Source organism: Salvelinus namaycush, unplaced genomic scaffold (genome assembly GCF_016432855.1).
Source record: "Salvelinus namaycush isolate Seneca unplaced genomic scaffold, SaNama_1.0 Scaffold442, whole genome shotgun sequence".
NCBI classification, from domain to species: Eukaryota; Metazoa; Chordata; class Actinopteri; order Salmoniformes; family Salmonidae; genus Salvelinus; species Salvelinus namaycush.
The window spans coordinates 1-21,187 of record NW_024061134.1 but is presented as its reverse complement, the minus strand read 5'-3'; positions in this window follow the sequence as shown (position 1 = coordinate 21,187).

Below are 21,187 nucleotides of genomic sequence, written 5' to 3'. Positions count from 1 at the left end.
GCCTGGATATTACTCACCAATTTACCAGCATCGGACTGTCTCTCCACAACAACGCCGGATTCCTGCCGTAATCCCTGAGCCACTACTTCTGATCCTCACAGCTAGCTTGCAGCTAGCACCACTGCCACGAAGCTAGCACCAGTTAGCAAACAAAATTCTACAATACCTCTTTCGCCATCTGGCTTGTATTCTCTGTCGACACGGCGCCCCGCCGTACCACCACGTCTGGTCTGCCGACGAATACCCCATCCGCTGTGCCCTCAACCGGCCTCCGTCTGAGCAGACAGCCTCCGTCTGAGCAGACCACCCCCGGGCTACTAACTTTAAACGCCGCGTGCTAGCGTAGTGGCGGCTTCCCTGCTCCATCTACGGCTGCCCCCTGGACACTATGATCACTTGGCTACACAGCTGATGCCTGCTGGACTGTCCATTCATTCACGGTACTACATTCTGTTTATTTGTGTTTTATCTGTCGGCTCTGTGTTTTAACTCAGGCTCTGTGTGTAGTTAATCCGACCCTCTCTGCCTAGTCATCGCCGTTTTACCTGCTGTTGCTGTGTTAGCTGACTAGCTGCTGTTATCTCACCTGTTGTTTTAGCTAGCTCTCCCAATCAAGACCTGCAATTACTGTATGCCTCTCTCAAATATCAATATGCCTTGTATACTGTTGTTCAGGCTAGTTATCATTGTTTTGGTTTGCAATGGAGCCCGTAGTTCCACTCCCCGTACCTCTGATACCTCCTTTGTCCCACCTCCCACACATGCGGTGACCTCACCCATTGTGACCAGCATGTCCAGAGATACAACCTCTCTTATCATCACCCAGTGCCTGGGCTTGCCTCCACTGTACCCGTGCCCCACCATACTCCTGTCTGCACATTATGCCCAGAATCTATTCCACCACGCCCATAAATCTGCTCCTTTTATTCCTTGTCCCCAACGCTCTAGGCGACCAGTTTTGGTAGCCTTTAGCCGCACCCTCATCCTACTACTCCTCTGTTCCTCGGGTGATGTGGAGGTAAACCCAGGCCCTGCATGTCCCCAGGCACCCTCATTTGTTGACTTCTGTGATCGAAAAAGCCTTGGCCTCATGCATGTCAACATCAGAAGCCTCCTCCCTAAGTTTGTCTTACTCACCGCTTTAGCACACTCTGCCAACCCTGATGTCCTTGCCGTGTCTGAATCCTGGCTTAGGAAGGCCACCAAAAATTCGGAGATTTCCATACCCAACTATAACACTTTCCGTCAAGATAGAACTGCCAAAGGGGGAGGAGTTGCAATATACTGCAGAGATAGCCTGCAAAGTTCTGTCATACTTTCCAGGTCTATGCCCAAACAGTTCGAACTTCTAATTTTAAAAATTAATCTCTCCAGAAATAAGTCTCTCACTGTTGCCGCCTGCTACCGACCCCCCTCAGCTCCCAGCTGTGCCCTGGACACCATCTGTGAATTGATCGCCCCCCATCTAGCTTCAGAGTTTGTTCTGTTAGGTGACCTAAACTGGGATATGCTTAACACCCCGGCAGTCCTACAATCTAAGCTAGATGCCCTCAATCTCACACAAATCATCAAGGAACCCACCAGGTACAACCCTAAATCCGTAAACATGGGCACCCTAATAGACATTATCCTGACCAACTTGCCCTCCAAATACACCTCTGCTGTCTTCAATCAAGATCTCAGCGATCACTGCCTCATTGCCTGTATCCGCTACGGGTCCGCGGTCAAACGACCACCCCTCATCACTGTCAAACGCTCCCTAAAACACTTCTGCGAGCAGGCCTTTCTAATCGACCTGGCCCGGGTACCCTGGAAGGATATTGACCTCATCCCGTCAGTTGAGGATGCCTGGTCATTCTTTAAAAGTTACTTCCTCACGATATTAGATAGGCATGCTCCGTTCAAAAAATGCAGAATTAAGAACAGATATAGCCCTTGGTTCACTCCAGACCTGACTGCCCTTGACCAGCACAAAAACATCCTGTGGCGAACTGCAATAGCATCGAAGAGTCCCCGCGATATGCGGGGAAGTTCAGGGAAGTCAGGAACCAATACACGCAGTCAGTCAGGAAAGCAAAGGCCAGCTTTTTCAAGCAGAAATTTGCATCCTGTAGCTCTAACTCCAAAAAGTTCTGGGATACTGTAAAGTCCATGGAGAACAAGAGCACCTCCTCCCAGCTGCCCACTGCACTGAGGCTAGGTAACACGGTCACCACCGATAAATCCGTGATAATCGAAAACTTCAACAAGCATTTCTCAACGGCTGGCCATGCCTTCCTCCTGGCGACTCCAACCTTGGCCAACAGCTCCGCCCCCCCCCCGCTGCTACTCGCCCAAGCCTCCCCAGCTTCTCCTTTACCCAAATCCAGATAGCAGATGTTCTGAAAGAGCTGCAAAACCTGGACCCATACAAATCAGCTCGGCTTGACAATCTGGACCCCCTATTTCTGAAACTGTCCGCCGCCATTGTCGCACCCCCTATTACCAGCCTGTTCAACCTCTCCTTCGTATCATCTGAGATCCCCAAGGATTGGAAAGCTGCCGCGGTCATCCCCCTCTTCAAAGGGGGAGACACCCTGGACCCAAACTGTTACAGACCTATATCCATCCTGCCCTGCCTATCTAAGGTCTTCGAAAGCCAAGTCAACAAACAAATCACTGACCATCTCGAATCCCACCGTACCTTCTCCACTGTGCAATCCGGTTTCCGAGCCGGTCACGGGTGCACCTCAGCCACGCTCAAGGTACTAAACGATATCATAACCGCCATCGATAAAAGACAGTACTGTGCAGCCGTCTTCATCGACCTGGCCAAGGCTTTCGACTCTGTCAATCACCATATTCTTATCGGCAGACTCAGTAGCCTCGGTTTTTCTAATGACTGCCTTGCCTGGTTCACCAACTACTTTGCAGACAGAGTTCAGTGTGTCAAATCGGAGGGCATGTTGTCCGGTCCTCTGGCAGTCTCTATGGGGGTACCACAGGGTTCAATTCTCGGGCCGACTCTTTTCTCTGTATATATCAATGATGTTGCTCTTGCTGCGGGCGATTCCCTGATCCACCTCTACGCAGACGACACCATTCTGTATACTTCTGGCCCTTCCTTGGACACTGTGCTATCTAACCTCCAAACGAGCTTCAATGCCATACAACACTCCTTCCGTGGCCTCCAACTGCTCTTAAACGCTAGTAAAACCAAATGCATGCTTTTCAACCGTTCGCTGCCTGCACCCGCACGCCCGACTAGCATCACCACCCTGGACGGTTCCGACCTAGAATATGTGGACATCTATAAGTAGCTAGGTGTCTGGCTAGACTGCAAACTCTCCTTCCAGACTCATATCAAACATCTCCAATCCAAAATCAAATCTAGAGTCGGCTTTCTATTTCGCAACAAAGCCTCCTTCACTCACGCCGCCAAACTTACCTTAGTAAAACTGACTATCCTACCGATCCTCGACTTCGGCGATGTCATCTACAAAATAGCTTCCAATACTCTACTCAGCAAACTGGATGCAGTTTATCACAGTGCCATCCGTTTTGTTACTAAAGCACCTTATACGACCCACCACTGCGACCTGTATGCCCTAGTCGGCTGGCCCTCGCTACATGTTCGTCGTCAGACCCACTGGCTCCAGGTCATCTACAAGGCTATGCTAGGTAAAGTGCCGCCTTATCTCAGTTCACTGGTCACGATGGCTACACCCACCCGTAGCACGCGCTCCAGCAGGTGTATCTCACTGATCATCCCTAAAGCCAAAACCTCATTTGGCCGCCTTTCCGTCCAGTTCTCTGCTGCCTGCGACTGGAACGAATTGCAAAAATCTCTGAAGCTGGAGACTTTTATCTCCCTCAACAACTTTAAACATCTGCTATCTGAGCAGCTAACCGATCGCTGCAGCTGTACATAGTCCATCGGTATATAGCCCACCTCACCCAACCTCACCCCACCCAACCTCACCCTCATACTGCTTTTTTAAATTTACTTTTCTGCTCTTTTGCACACCAGTATCTCTACTTGCACATGATCATCTGATGATTTATCACTCCAGTGTTAATCTGCTAAATTGTAATTATTCGATTTATTGCCTACCTCCTCATGCCTTTTGCACACATTGTATATAGATTACCTTTTTTTCTACCATGTTATTGACTTGTTTATTGTTTACTCCATGTGTAACTCTGTGTTGTTGTCTGTTCACACTGCTATGCTTTATCTTGGCCAGGTCGCAGTTGCAAATGAGAACTTGTTCTCAACTAGCCTACCTGGTTAAATAAAGGTGAAATAAAAAATTAAAAAATAAATCGTTACGCGCATACTGACACTCACCTGGTCTCCATCACCTCCTTGACTACCTGTTCTTTATATGTCACTCCCTTTGGTTCCTTCCCCAGTCATCATTGTTCCTGTTTCATGTCGGTGCGCTGTTTGTGTTTCTTGTTTTGTTAATTTATTTATTAAATGTATTCACTCCCTGAACTTGCTTCCTGACTCTCAGCGTACATTGTTACAGAATGACGACTCAACAAAGGGAAGCATCAGGGAGTGTTTTTTGTTGTTGTTATTTTTGTGTTGGAGGTGATGTCGGGTCCGGGTTTTGGAACCGGATCTACCTGGGAGTCCTCAGCGGGTTTGATAGGCTCCCATGCCTCAGCTGGGTGAACAGGTTCCCGTGCCTCGACCGAGTCACCCAGGGAGGTCTCAGCCGGCTCATCAGGCTCTCACTCCTCAGCCAGCCATCAGGTTTCTGCGCCTCAGCGGAGGCGACCGGTCCCCTCCGGATCCCCGGGATCGTCCCTTTGGTTGGCGTCCTGCGGCTGGAGCCGAACGTGCCGGGGACACGGTACTGTCAGGTATGCTCTCTCTCCGGCGCTCCAGATCGTCATGCTCCCGCGCCTCAGCCGGATCGACAGGTTCCCGCACCTTGGCAGAGGTGACCGGTCCGCTCCTGATCCCCGGGATCGTCACCGTGGTCGGCGTCCTGCGGCTGGAGCCGCGCGTCGGGGAGGGGGTACTGTCACATGTGCTCCCTCTCCGGCCTCTAGGTCACCAGGCTGCCCGTTAGGGCGCACACCTGTCACCATCGTTACACGCATACTGACACTCACCTGGACTCCATCACCTCCCTGATTACCTGCCCTTTATATGTCACTCCCTTTGGTTTCTTCCCCAGTCGTCATTGTTGCTGTTTCATGTCGGTGCGCTGTTTGTGTTTCTTGTTGTGTTAGTTAATTCATTAAATGTATTCACTCCCTGAACTTGTTTCCCGACTCTCATTGTACGTCGTCACAGACTGGTTGTCTGATCCACGGCCCTACTTTTTTGTTTGTTTTGTTAAAGGTATCTGTGACCAACAAATTAATATCGGTATTCCCAGTCATGTGAAATCCATAGATTAAGGCCTAATGTATTTCAATTGACTGATTTCTGTATATGAACTGTATGTAAATCAGTAAAATCTTTGAAATTGTTGCATGTTGTGTTTATTTTTGTTCTGTGTAGTTTCAACAGTGCAGTAATATCTAGCAATACACACATCATCCAAAACGTTAAAAGAAGGAAATTAAGAAATATTAGAAACATTCTGAGCAAATAATTGTAAGAAATAAGATTGCAAAGTTGTCTAGTTGTCTAGGACATAGCGCCATCTTGTTATCCAGGAGCCATCTTGTTATCCAGGCGCCATCTTGTTATCCAGGCGCCATCTTGTTATCCAGGCGCCATCTTGTTATCCAGGCGCCATCTTGTTATCCAGGCGCCATCTTGTTAAGCAGGCGCCATCTTGTTAACCAGGCGCCATCTTGTTATCCAGGCACAATCTTGTTAAGCAAGCGCCATCTTGTTATCCAGGCGCCATCTTGTTATCCAGGAGCCATCTTGTTATCCAGGCGCCATCTTGTTATCCAGGCGCCATCTTGTTATCCAGGCGCCATCTTGTTATCCAGGCGCCATCTTGTTAAGCAGGCGCCATCTTGTTAACCAGGCGCCATCTTGTTATCCAGGCGCAATCTTGTTATCCAGGCGCCATCTTGTTATCCAGGCGCCATCTTGTTATCCAGGCGCCATCTTGTTAAGCAGGCGCCATCTTGTTATCCAGGCGCCATCTTGTTATCCAGGCGCCATCTTGTTAAGCAGGCGCCATCTTGTTATCCAGGCGCCATCTTGTTATCCAGGCGCAATCTTGTTAAGCAGGCGCCATCTTGTTATCCAGGCGCCATCTTGTTATCCAGGAGCCATCTTGTTATCCAGGCGCCATCTTGTTAACCAGGCGCCATCTTGTTATCCAGGCGCCATCTTGTTATCCAGGCGCCATCTTGTTAACCAGGCGCCATCTTGTTATCCAGGAGCCATCTTATTATCCAGGCGCCATCTTGTTATCCAGGAGCCATCTTGTTATCCAGGCGCCATCTTATTATCCAGGCGCCATCTTGTTATCCAGGAGCCATCTTGTTATCCAGGCGCCATCTTGTTATCCAGGCGCCATCTTGTTATCCAGGAGCCATCTTGTTATCCAGGCGCCATCTTGTTATCCAGGCGCCATCTTGTTATCCAGGAGCCATCTTGTTATCCAGGCACCATCTTGTTATCCAGGAGCCATCTTGTTAACCGGGCGCCATCTTGTTATCCGGGCGCCATCTTGTTATCCGGGCGCCATCTTGTTATCCGGGCACCATCTTGTTATCCGGGCGCCATCTTGTTAACCAGGCGCCATCTTGTTAACCAGGCGCCATCTTGTTAACCAGGCGCCATCTTGTTAACCAGGCGCCATCTTGTTATCCAGGCGCCATCTTGTTATCCAGGCGCCATCTTGTTATCCAGGCGCCATCTTGTTATCCAGGCGCCATCTTGTTATCCAGGAGCCATCTTGTTATCCAGGCACCATCTTGTTATCCAGGAGCCATCTTGTTAACCGGGCGCCATCTTGTTATCCGGGCGCCATCTTGTTATCCGGGCGCCATCTTGTTATCCGGGCGCCATCTTGTTAACCAGGCGCCATCTTGTTAACCAGGCGCCATCTTGTTAACCAGGCGCCATCTTGTTAACCAGGCGCCATCTTGTTAACCAGGCGCCATCTTGTTAACCAGGCGCCATCTTGTTATCCAGGCGCCATCTTGTTATCCAGGCGCCATCTTGTTATCCAGGAGCCATCTTGTTATCCAGGCGCCATCTTGTTATCCAGGAGCCATCTTGTTATCCAGGCGCCATCTTGTTATCCAGGCGCCATCTTGTTATCCAGGCGCCATCTTGTTATCCAGGCGCCATCTTGTTATCCAGGCGCCATCTTGTTTTCCAGGCTCTGTCTTTAAAATTCTTATTGTTAACTGAGTAAAAGAGGTGGAGACAGAGAGAGAGAGATACTCTTATTCAGGAGCTCATTGCCTTCTGCCAAAGTGAAAATCAACTCTTTGTTTATTGTTAAAAGACTTTGGGTTACTGACAGTTCCTTCATGTGGTACGACACAGAATCATAATAGCTGTTTCGTGGTTGATCTCCAATGGTAGTCTTTCCTGACAGAACTAACACGTGGCATTTGGTTCTGGATGCTTCAATAAAACACACTGTGCTGATGGGAAGAAAGTAGTGGGTGACCATCCTCTCTAGGGTGTCCAATCAAAAAACACATGTTTTGACCATTGGGTAAAAAAAAAAGTTACTTGTGTGTCTAAGAAAACCAATGGTCCAAAACTTATGTCTCTATCATAAGCCGTTCAAAAGTTATTGGAGTTTTTACTATTGTAGGATGGTCAGAGTGACGAAATCAATGGAGGTCAAAGGTAAAAGTGGTCAACAATGTGGAACATCAGTTAGGCTGGATTCTGTGAGAGAGTGAAGGCTACTGGTGTCAATGGTGTGCGTACTGGGAGCGCAGTCAGGTGCAGGAGAGCAGAGAGTTGTGAACAGGCGCTGTCACGCCCTGACCGTAGAGAGCTGTTTATGTCTCTATTTTGGTTTGGTCAGGGTGGGATTTGGGTGGGCATTCTATGTTCATTTTCTATGTTTTGTATTTCTTTGTGTTTGGCCTGGTGTGGTTCTCAATCAGGGACAGCTGTCTATCGTTGTCTCTGATTGAGAACCATACTTAGGTAACCTTTTCCCACCTGGTTTTTGTGGGTAGTTATTTTCTGTTTAGTGTTTTGCACCTTACAGGACTGTTTCGGTTTCATTTATTCTCTTGTTATTTTGTTTAGTGTTCAGTGTAAATAAAAAAACATGAAACACGCTGCGCTTTCGTCCGACTACTCTTCTTCAGACGACGAAAACCGTTACAGGCGCACACTTTATTGAGTTAGGAGAAACCAACAGACGGACGCCACTGTTGGACGCCAAACCAACAGACGGACGCCTCTGCGTCCAAACCTCCAGCCAATAGGCAAAAGTGAAAAACGCGCAAACAGTCACGATAATTATGTTCAAACAAAATAAACATACCTCGTGACAAAACACGGAATAAACGAACACCAGTCTAGCGAGTTAAAGTATGACACGTAAACACAAAACAATTTCACACAAAGACATGAGGGGGGAACAGAGGAATAAATACATGTAGTGTGATTGGGGAATGAAAACCAGGTGTGCAGAGAACAAGACAAAACAAATGGATAAATGAAAAATGGAGCGGCGATGGCTAGAAAGCCGGTGACGTCGACCGCCGAATGCCGCCCGAACAAGGAGAGGAGCCGACTTCGGCGGAAGTCGTGACAACTGGTTACTTTCCAGTTCAACTCATCATCATTCTTCTCAAATCCGGATTAAACAATATAGATGTAAGATGGATATATCGATTTTGAGACATTACTTAGAATTTTCATATTTTCATAAAATTCCTGTTATTTTTGTATTTACTTCTAAACAAAACAAGCGTATCTCTGTGAAATGTCAACGGAGCGCTGAGCGAATATGAAGCTTTTTATTTTCAAAGCCTTTTCAAAATATTTAATTCAGCTCGTGTCATATGCTAATTTAGCTTTTCGCGACCTGTGAAAACAACTTTTTGAGATTTGTGGCTCCAACCGCCGCCGTGTCTTTGTGAGACGCAGATTAGGTGAACGGATGATCTCCGCATGTGTGGTTCCCACCGTGAAGCATGGAGGAGGAGGTGTGATGGTGTGGGGGTGCTTTGCTGGTGACACTGTCAGTGATTCATTTATTTAGAATTCAAGGCACACTTCACCAGTATGGCTACCACAGCATTCTGCAGTGATACGCCATCCCATCTGGATTGCGCTTAGTGGGACTATCATTTGTTTTTCAACAGGTCAATGACCCAACACACCTCCAGGCTGTGTAAGGGCTATTTGACCAAGAAGGAGAGTGATGGAGTGCTGCATCAGATGACCTGGCCTCCACAATCACCCGACCTCAACCCAATTGAGATGATTTTGGATAAGTTGGACCGCAGAGTGAAGGAAAAGCAGCCAACAAGTGCTCAGCATATGTGGGAACTCCTTCAAGACTGTTGGAAAAGCATTCCAAAGGTGAAGCTGGTTGAGAGAATGCCAAGAGTGTGGAAAGCTGTCATCAAGGGTGGCTTTGATTTGTTTACCACTTTTGTGGTTACTACATGATTCCATATGTGTTATTTCATAGTTTTGATGTCTTCACTATTATTCTACAATGTAGAAAATAGTAAAAATAAAGACAAACTGTTGAATGAGTAGGTGTGTCCAAATTTTTGGACTGGTACTTTATGTGTGTGATTATTAGAGATGCGCTGAGGAGATGACCTAGAGGATTATTGGTAGTTTATTATGGTGATCAGTGCATTATAATCCGTTCTCAGATGCACCTGTAACAGTTTAACTTTACGTCCGTCCCCTCGCCCATACCCGGGCGCGAACCAGGGACCCTCTGCACACATCAACAACAGTCACCCACGAAGCATCGTTACCCATCGCGCCACAAAAGCCGCGGCCCTTGCAGAGCAAGGGGAACCACTACTTCAAGGTCTCAGAGCAAGTGACGTCACCGATTGAAAGGCTATTAGCGCGCACCACCGCTAACTAACTAGCCATTTTACATCCATTACACACCGTACATCAGGACGACCAGACGAACCGTTCTGAAACAAGAAGACCAAGCCTGAGTCCATGTCTTCTGTACACCATTGTCCTGCATCAACCCCAATTCCGTATCAAACCACTCTCACGCCACTGAGATACTCTTTCTGCCAGTTATTGACACTCGGGGGGAGCTTTTGGCGAAAGATAGCCCCCACTGCCCTCGTTTCTGGCCCAAATGGACCGCTCCTGGATGGCTGTTAGTGTGTTAATCAGATGCCATTTACTGGTTTGCACGGTCCACACTTTGTTTGTTAGGGGGGGATATTGCCAGGCTTATCCTCTCACGTCCAGCTAGGCCTGCCAAGGATAATAGGAGACAAACCATTCATTCTGTTTCTTAATCTAGAATTCATTCTCTCTCTCTCCCTCTGGCCTTCTCTCCCTCTCTCTCTCTGGCCTTCTCTCTCTCTCCCTCTGGCCTTCTCTCTCTCCCTCTGGCCTTCTCTCTCTCTCCCTCTGGCCTCTCTCTCCCTCTGGCCTTCTCTCTCTCTGCCTCTGGCCTTCTCTCTCTCTCTCTCTCCCTCTGGCCTTCTCTCTCTCTCTCCCTCTGGCCTTCTCTCTCTCCCTCTGGCCTTCTCTCTCTCTGCCTCTGGCCTTCTCTCTCTCTCCCTCTGGTCTTCTCTCTCTCTCCCTCTGGTCTTCTCTCTCTCTCCCTCTGGCCTTCTCCCTCACTGTCTGGCCTTCTCTCTCTCTCCCTCTGGCCTTCTCTCTCTCCCTCTGGCCATCTCTCTCTCTCCCTCTGGCCTTCTCTCTCTCTCCCTCTGGCCTTCTCTCTCTCTCTCCCTCTGGCCTTCTCTCTCTCTCTCCCTCTGGCCTTCTCTCTCTCTCTATCTCTCTCTCTCTGGCCTTCTCTCTACTGTCTGGCCTCTCTCTTGCTCTCTGGCGGAGAGGAGCCTAGCATGCTGATATTCTCAGTAGGAGGAGCCTAGCATGCTGATATTCTCAGTAGGAGGAGCCTAGCATGTTGAATTCTCAGTAGGAGGAGCCTAGCATGTTGAATTCTCAGTAGGAGGAGCCTAGCATGTTGAATTCTCAGTAGGAGGAGCCTAGCATGTTGATATTTTCAGTAGGAGGAGCCTAGCATGTTGATATTCTCAGTAGGAGGAGCCTAGCATGTTGATATTCTCAGTAGGAGGAGCCTAGCATGCTGATATTCTCAGTAGGAGGAGCCTAGCATGCTGATATTCTCAGTAGGAGGAGCCTAGCATGTTGATATTTTCAGTAGGAGGAGCCTAGCATGTTGATATTTTCACAGTATGTAGTTTAAAACGCCCCTTTAAAAAAATGTTTTTGCCTAAAATGACATACCCAAATCTAACTGCCTGTAGCTCAGGCCCTGAAGCAAGGATATGCATTTTCTTAGTACCATTTGAAAGGAAACACTTTGAAGTTTGTGTAAATGTGAAGGGAATGTAGGAGAATATAACACAATAGAACTGGTAAAAGATAATACAAAGAAAAAACCAACCGTTCTTTTGTATTTTTTTGTACCATCATCTTTGAAATGCAAGAGAAAGGCCATAATGTATTATTTCAGCCCAGGCGCAATTTAGATTTTGGCCACTAGATGGCAGCAGTGTATGTGCAAAGTTTTAGACTGATCCAATGAACCATTGTATTTCTGTTTAAAATGTTGTATCAAGATTGCCCAAATGTGCCTAATTTGTTTATTAATAACTTTTCATGTTCAAAATTGTGCACTGTCCTCAAACAATAGCATGGTATTATTTCACTATAATAGCTACTGTAAATTGGACAGTGCAGTTAGATTAACAAGAATGTAAGCTTTCTGCCAATATCAGATATGTCTATGTGCTGGGAAATGTTCTTGTTACTTACAACCTCATGCTAATCGCATTAGCCTACGTTAGCTCAACCGTCCCGTGGACGGGACACCGATCTCGAAGAATTCAGTAGATAGTAGACAAACCAGATTTCAGACACGGCCAGAGTGAAAGAGACCTAACCTATCTGTTTTGACAGAGAGAGTGAGTGACAGTTAGCCGATGCAATATCTGTTGTTCAGAGCTGAGACAAAACATACTCTCTGTGTCAGTCTCAGACATTCTTTAGGAGTTGAGTAATGCTGTATGTGGTATCAGTAAAGAAAGTAGCTCCTTGTACCCAGCTAGCCAGGCAGCATAACAGGGAACTCTGAAACCTGCTGCAGGAGATACAGTATAATGCAGGAGTGATTGCACAATCTTACACTGACATTCAACTATATGAGCAGCACAACCAAAGATATTGTAGGAGTGAGGAGGAGAGAGATGGGAAATCCTCTCAACAACATCTCACTTCTACACTCAAGTTTGTTTTTTGTTGGTTGCTGGTTCAAATCCCAACTGTCACGCCTTTGCTCCTTTTAAACGGTCTTAGCCTGCTGGACAAATGAACATTGTATATTGGTGATCGATCTGCTCTATTTTCCCTAGTCACATCCAGAGTGGCGTAAAGACAGAGGGACAAGGGAGAGGGAAGGGCTGAGATGTCCTAGAGGACAACATACTCTTTCAGTTAGAGGTAATGTCCCTGCTCAGTCACAGACAGACAGAAAAAAAAGCAGGCTTTGTGATGAACTGTGACGATTTAGTAATTGGTTTAACAGATTTAGAATATTGGTTTAAAATAATTAGAATATTGGTTTAAAATAATTAGAATATTGGTTTAACAGAATTCGAATATTGGTTTAAAAACAATTAGCATATTGTTTTAACAGAATTAGAATATTGGTTCAACAGAATTAGAATATTGGTTTAACAGAATTAGAATATTGGTTTAACAGAATTAGAATATTGGTTCAACAGAATTAGAATATTGGTTTAACAGAAATAGAATATTGGTTTAACAGAATTAGAATATTGGTTTAACAGAATTAGAATATTGGTTTAACAGAATTAGAATATTGGTTTAAAATACAGTACAGCTCATCACTGCTGATGACAGAGTCATGCTCTGAGAACATTCCGTTTCTGTTGTAGGATTTTGGGAATACGAACACAGCTGTTGTTCAGTTCCCATTTGGAACTATATGAGTTATGATGTTTCCAGAGGGACTTTTTACACAGGTACTCTGTGTCAAGTAGACAGATTCAATACAATACTGTGGAGCATACACTGTCAGCTTTGTCGTCTCTGACAAGGCCATTCAACTACGGTGCTCTATCAAGACTAAAGTCTTTGGTCAGCCTCAGAGTCTTTGGTCAGCCTCAGAGTCTTTGGTCAGCGTCAGAGTCTTTGGTCAGCCTCAGCGTCTTTGGTCAGCCTCAGAGTCTTTGGTCCACCTCAGAGTCTTTGGTCAGCCTCAGAGTCTTTGGTCAGCCTCAGAGTCTTTGGTCCGCCTCAGAGTCTTTGGTCAGCGTCAGAGTCTTTGGTCAGCCTCAGAGTCTTTGGTCAGCCTCAGAGTCTTTGGTCCGCCTCAGAGTCTTTGGTCCGCCTTAGAGTCTTTGGTCCGCCTTAGAGTCTTTGGTCAGCGTCAGAGTCTTTGGTCAGCCTCAGAGTCTTTGGTCAGCCTCAGAGTCTTTGGTCAGCCTCAGAGTCTTTGGTCCGCCTCAGAGTCTTTGGTCAGCCTCAGAGTCTTTGGTCAGCGTCAGAGTCTTTGGTCAGCCTCAGAGTCTTTGGTCAGCCTCAGAGTCTTTGGTCAGCCTCAGAGTCTTTGGTCAGCCTCAGAGTCTTTGGTCAGCGTCAGAGTCTTTGGTCAGCCTCCGAGTCTTTGATCAGCCTCAGAGTCTTTGGTCAGCGTCAGAGTCTTTGGTCAGCCTCAGAGTCTTTGGTCAGCCTCAGAGTCTTTGGTCAGCCTCAGAGAATGGAATCATATTTACAGTTTCCTGTCTTCATTCAAACATACAGTCTAAACTGTCTGGCTAGCTAGTTAACAAACATACTGTGCCGATATATATACAAATTCATTGTTTTATACAGTATTTTCCCATAGTTGATCAGGCACTAGAATGAAAGTTTTTCCTTTATCAAGATGAATGATTTTTAGGCATGTTACCAGGATCCCAATGTCCAATCTACAGTTCTAATATGTAATTCTATGAAAATAGCTATGTGTGAGATTTGGTTCTGGGTTTTGAGAGGATGATTAATGTGTCTTTGGTCTGGTCTTATCCCTACTGAATCAGCCCGTGTCCATCACAGTCTGGTCCCTGTCTTTATCCCCCCGAGAGGTAAACACACGGACAGACTGGTGTAAACGTTTAGCTCTGTTCTTAACACACCGGGAGGTTTGAAGAGGAAGAGGATGCCGCACACACACACGCACACGCACACACACACACACACACACACACACACACACACACACACACACACACACACACACACACACACACACACACACACACACACACACGTCCATCTTCTCAGGAAGATCCCTGGAATCTGTCGAAGGATGGGAACTCTGACCAGAACCCTTTGGAATGCTCAGCTGTCTGTTCTCGTCACAACACGTGCTAGTTGATAAATCAAGCGCTTGCTGAAACCAGGCGAGAGAAGAGCGAAAAACATCTTATCTTATTTGCTGTTCTTTCAATGAAGTTATGCCCTTCCGTTCTGATATAACCGCTGCTATAGCAACACAAACCTTCTCAAGAGCAGCCATTGTTGTTATGATTTTTCAACTTCCGCTTCCCAGTACAGGTGCATCTCGTCGTCGTCGTCAACTAAACTACCCTCATAGATGATCAGATTGGTCCGGTGGAGGGAAAGACTCAAACTGTTTGAATCTGGTGGTGGCCAGACTGTGTCTGTGTAGCCAATCAGAATGTTTTGTCAGTTTGAGAATGTAAGCTGGTGAGATCAGGATGGTTCGTACGATGATACATCTGCCTTGCTCTCTCTCTCTGCATCCTCCTCTCTTCTATCCTCTGTTTCCCAGCATGCTCTATAATAACCATGATCTCTGTGATGTTTCATCACACAGAGAGCAGCTCACCTCTGACTAATCTGTTCTGTCTCTCTGTGTCTCTCTGTGTCTCCATGTGTCTCTCTGTGTCTCTCTCTGTCTCTCTGTGTCTCCCTGTGTCTCTCTGTGTCTCCCTGTGTCTCCCTGTGTCTCTATGTGTCTCTCTGTGTCTCTCTCTGTCTCCCTGTGTCTCTCTGTGTCTCTATGTGTCTCTCTGTGTCTCCCTGTGTCTCTCTGTGTCTCTCTGTATCTCTCTGTGTCTCTCTGTGTCTCCCTGTGTCTCTCTGTGTCTCTCTGTGTCTCTCTGTGTCTCCCTGTGTCTCTCTGTGTCTCTCTCTGTCTCTCTGTGTGTCTCTCTGTGTCTCTCTCTGTCTCTCTGTGTCTCTCTGTGTCTCCCTCAGGGAGGGAGGGATAAAGGAAGATCCGGATGAAAGGAGGGAGAGATGGAGAGATAAAGATGGTGGTGCCCACTCTCTTCCTCTTCCTCCCTCTTTCATACCCCACAGGGAGAGAGGGAAGGAGAGAAAGGGAGAGACAGAGGGGGAAGGAGAGAAAGGGAAAGGGAGAGAGGGAAGGAGAGAAAGGGAGAGGGAGAGAGGGAAGGAGAGACAGAGGGGGAAGGAGAGAAAGGGAGAGGGAGAGAGGGAAGGAGAGAAAGGGAGAGGGAGAGAGGGAAGGAGAGAAAGGGAGAGAGCGAGAGGGAAGGAGAGAAAGGGAGAGGGAGAGATAAAGATGGTGTTGTCCACTCTCTTCCTCTTCCTCCCTCTTTCATACCCCACAGGGAGAGAGGGAAGGAGAGAAAGGGAGAGAGAGGGGGGGATGGAGGGAAGGAATGAGAGAGAGGGGGAAGGAGAGAAAGGGAGAGGGAGAGGGGGAAGGAGAGAAAGGGAGAGGGAAGGAGAGAGAGAGGGGGATGGAGGGAAGGAATGAGGGAGAGAGAGAGAGAGGGAAGGAGGGAAGGAAGGAGAGAGAGAGAAAAGGGTAAGGATAGAGGGAGGGGGATAGAGGGATGAGAGATGGAGAGAGGGGGAGAGGGGGAGGATAGAGGGATGGTGTGTTTGCCCCTTCATTATGTGGTGTTTGGTGTGAGAGCTGTGCTGTGTAATGTCTGAGATCAAACAATCCTGCCTGACCCAGCGGCGGCTCTTCTTTAACTCCTCTTCACCCCGCCCAAAAACAGAGAAAGAGAGAGAGGCCAGGCTTGTATCCCAAATGCCACCCTATTCCCTATATCCCAAATGGCACCCTATTCCCTATATCCCAAATGCCACCATATTCCCTATATCCCAGATGGCACCCTATTCCCTATATCCAAATGCCACCCTATTCCCTATATCCAAATGGCACCCTATTCCCTATATCCCAAATGCCACCCTATTCCCTATATCCAAATGGCACCCTATTCCCTATATCCCAAATGGCACCCTATTCCCTATATCCCAAATGCCACCCTATTCCCTATATCCCAAATGGCACCCTATTCCCTATATCCCAAATGGCACCCTATTCCCTATATCCCAAATGCCACCCTATTCCCTATATCCAAATGGCACCCTATTCCTTATATCCCAAATGGCACACTATTCCCTATATCCAAATGGCACCCTATTCCCTATATCCCAAATGGCACCCTATTCCCTATATCCCAAATGGCACCCTATTCCCTATATCCCAAATGGCACCCTATTCCCTATATCCCAGATGGCACCCTATTCCCTATATCCCAGATGGCACCCTATTCCCTATATCCCAAATGGCACCCTATTCCCTATATCTCAAATGGCACCCTATTCCCTATATCCCAAATGGCACCCTATTCCCTATATCCCAAATGGCACCCTATTCCCTATATCCCAAATGGCACCCTATTCCCTATATCCCAAATGGCACCCTATTCCCTATATCCCAAATGGCACCCTGTTCCCTATATCCCAAATGCCACCCTATTCCCTATATCCAAATGGCACCCTATTCCTTATATCCCAAATGGCACACTATTCCCTATATCCAAATGGCACCCTATTCCCTATATCCCAAATGGCACCCTATTCCCTATATCCCAAATGGCACCCTATTCCCTATATCCCAAATGGCACCCTATTCCCTATATCCCAAATGGCACCCTATTCCCTATATCCCAAATGGCACCCTATTCCCTATATCCCAAATGGCACCCTATTCCCTATATCCCAGATGGCACCCTATTCCCTATATCCCAAATGGCACCTTATTCCCTATGCGGTTCTGTCCCAAACCAGTACACGATGCAGTTAACTCAGGTACCATTTCAGATTAGAGGAAAAGATTACATAGAGACCTGGCTGCATGTTCGTTCACACTTCCTTCACAACAGAATGAGGGAAACCAGCTGGCATATACATATCAGTATTCTAATGGGAGTCCCCCCAAAAAACTGATGTTTCCTGTGTTGGTAATTGGTTCGTTTTACTGTCAGATTTAGGAGAGCTTTGTGAACAGTAAGGGGTTGTGTGGCTCATTAGGATTTAGCTATAGGGTTTTGGTGTGTGTGTGTGTGTGTGTGTGTGTGTGTGTGTGTGTGTGTGTGTGTGTGTGTGTGTGTGTGTGTGTGTGTGTGTGTGTGTGTGTGTGTGTGTGTGTGTGTGTGTGTGTGTGCAGGTGTGGTAGAAATATTTAGATTGTGCCTACAGCATGTGATATAATCAGTGTAGTTATGGTCATGACACGTGGGATAAACATACTATTGTGGTAATGCATTAGTCTGTTACACAGTCACAGTTTACAGTGTGACTGGGTCTTTAGTTTACAGTGTGACTGTGTCTTTAGTTTACAGTGTGGCTGGGTCTTTAGTTTACAGTGTGACTGTGTCTTTAGTTTACAGTGTGACTGTGTCTTTAGTTTGCAGTGTGACTGTGTCTTTAGTTTACAGTGTGACTGGGTCTTTAGTTTACAGTGTGGCTGTGTCTTTAGCTTACAGTGTGGCTGTGTCTTTAGTTTACAGTGTGTCTGTGTCTTTAGTTTGCAGTGTGGCTGGGTCTTTAGTTTACAGTGTGACTGTGTCTTTAGTTTACAGTGTGGCTGGTGTCTTTAGTTTACAGTGTGGCTGGTGTCTTTAGTTTACAGTGTGGCTGGTGTCTTTAGTTTACAGTGGGGCTGGTGTCTTTAGTTTACAGTGTGGCTGTGTCTTTAGTTTACAGTGTGGCTGGTGTCTTTAGTTTACAGTGGGGCTGGTGTCTTTAGTTTACAGTGTGGCTGTGTCTTTAGTTTGCAGTGTGACTGTGTCTTTAGTTTACAGTGTGACTGGGTCTTTAGTTTACAGTGTGACTGGGTCTTTAGTTTACAGTGTGACTGTGTCTTTAGTTTACAGTGTGACTGTGTCTTTAGTTTACAGTGTGACTGTGTCTTTAGTTTGCAGTGTGGCTGGGTCTTTAGTTTACAGTGTGACTGTGTCTTTAGTTTACAGTGTGGCTGGTGTCTTTAGTTTACAGTGTGGCTGGTGTCTTTAGTTTACAGTGTGGCTGTGTCTTTAGTTTACAGTGTGGCTGGTGTTAGATTAGTCTGGTTGTCAGCCTGGGAGCAGAAAGGGACCAACACTTAGTGTAACGTGTGCGCTGGGAGTCAGGAAGCAAGTTCAGGGAGTGAATAATTTAATAAATAAATTATACAAAACATAATACAAAACAAGAAACACGAACAACACACAGACAGGAAACAGAAACAATACCGCCTGGGGAGGAACCAAAGGGAGTGGCATATATAAGGAAGGAACCAAAGGGAGTGACATATATAGGGAAGGAACCAAAGGGAGTGACATATATAGAGAAGGAACCAAAGGGAGTGACATATATAGGGAAGGAACCAAAGGGAGTGACATATATAGAGAAGGAACCAAAGGGAGTGACATATATAGAGAAGGAACCAAAGGGAGTGACATATATAGAGAAGGAACCAAAGGGAGTGACATATATAGAGAAGGAACCAAAGGGAGTGACATATATAGAGAAGGAACCAAAGGGAGTGACATATATAGAGAAGGAACCAAAGGGAGTGACATATATAGAGAAGGAACCAAAGGGAGTGACATATATAGGGGAGGAACCAAAGTGAGTGACATATATAGGGGAGGAACCAAAGGGAGTGACATATATAGAGAAGGAACCAAAGGGAGTGACATATATAGGGAAGGAACCAAAGGGAGTGACATATATAGAGAAGGAACCAAAGGGAGTGACATATATAGAGAAGGAACCAAAGGGAGTGACATATATAGGGAAGGAACCAAAGGGAGTGACATATATAGGGAAGGAACCAAAGGGAGTGACATACTGTATATAGAGAAGGAACCAAAGGGAGTGACATATATAGGGAAGGAACCAAAGGGAGTGACATATATAGAGAAGGAACCAAAGGGAGTGACATATATAGGGAAGGAACCAAAGGGAGTGACATATATAGAGAAGGAACCAAAGGGAGTGACATATGTAGAGAAGGAACCAAAGGGAGTGACATATATAGGGAGGGAACCAAAGGGAGTGACATATAAAGAGAAGGAACCAAAGGGAGTGACATATATAGAGTAGGAACCAAAGGGAGGGACATATATAGGGAAGGAGCCAAAGGGAGTGACATATATAGGGAAGGAACCAAGGAGGAACCAAAGGGAGTGACATATATAGGGAAGGAACCAAAGGGAGTGACATGTATAGGGAAGGAACCAAAGGGAGTGACATATATAGAGAAGGAACCAAAGGGAGTGACATATATAGGGAAGGAACCAAAGGGAGTGACATATATAGAGAAGGAACCAAAGGGAGTGACATATACAGGGAAGGAACCAAAGGGAGTGACTTAAATAGAGAAGGAACCAAAGGGAGGGACATATATAGAGAAGAAACCAAAGGGAGGGACATATATAGAGAAGGAACCAATGTGAGTGACATATATAGGGAAGGAACCAAAGGGAGTGACATATATAGAGGAACCAAAGGGAGGGACATATATAGAGAAGGAACCAAAGGGAGTGACATATATAGGGAAGGAACCAAAGGGAGTGACATATATAGGGAAGGAACCAAAGGGAGGGACATATATAGGGGAAGGAACCAAGGGAGTGACATATATAGAGAAGGGAAACCAAAGGGAGGGACATATATAGGGAAGGAACCAAAGGGAGTGACATATTATAGGGAAGGAACCAAGGGAGTGACATATATAGAGAAGGAACAAAGGGAGTGACATATGTAGAGAAGGAACCAAAGGGAGTGACATATATAGGGAAGGAACCAAAGGGAGTGACATATATAGAGAAGGAACCAAAGGGAGTGACAGTATATAGAGTAAGGAACCAAACGAGGGACATATATAGGGAAGGAACCAAAGGGAGTGACATATATAGGGAAGATGAACAAGGAGGAACCAAAGGAGGTGACATATATAGGGAAGGAACCAAAGGGAGTGACATGTATAGGAGGACAGGGAACCAAAGGGAGTGACATATATAGAGAAGGAACCAAAGGGAGGGACATATATAGGGAAGGAACCAAAGGGAGTGACATATGTAGAGAAGGAACCAAAGGGAGTGACATATATAGGGAAGGAACCAAAGGGAGGGACATATATAGAGAAGAAACCAAAGGGAGGGACATATATAGAGAAGGAACCAAAGGGAGTGACATATATAGGGAAGGAACCAAAGGGAGTGACATATATAGAGGAACCAAAGGGAGGGATATATAGAGAAGGAACCAAAGGGAGTGACATATATAGAGAAGGAACCAAAGGGAGTGACATATATAGAGAAGGAACCAAAGGGAGTGACATATATAGAGAAGGAACCAAAGGGAGTGACATATATAGAGAAGGAACCAAAGGGAGTGACATATATAGAGAAGGAACCAAAGGGAGTGACATATATAGAGAAGGAACCAAGGGAGTGACATATATAGGGAGGAACAAAGTGAGTGACATATATAGGGAGGAACCAAAGGGAGTGACATATATAGAGAAGGAACCAAAGGGAGTGACATATATAGGAACCAAAGGGAGTGACATATATAGAGAAGGAACCAAAGGGAGTGACATATATAGAGTAGGAACCAAACGGAGGGACATATATAGGGAAGGAACCAAAGGGAGTGACATATATAGGGAAGGAACCAAGGAGGAACCAAAGGGAGTGACATATATAGGGAAGGAACCAAAGGGAGTGACATGTATAGGGAAGGAACCAAAGGGAG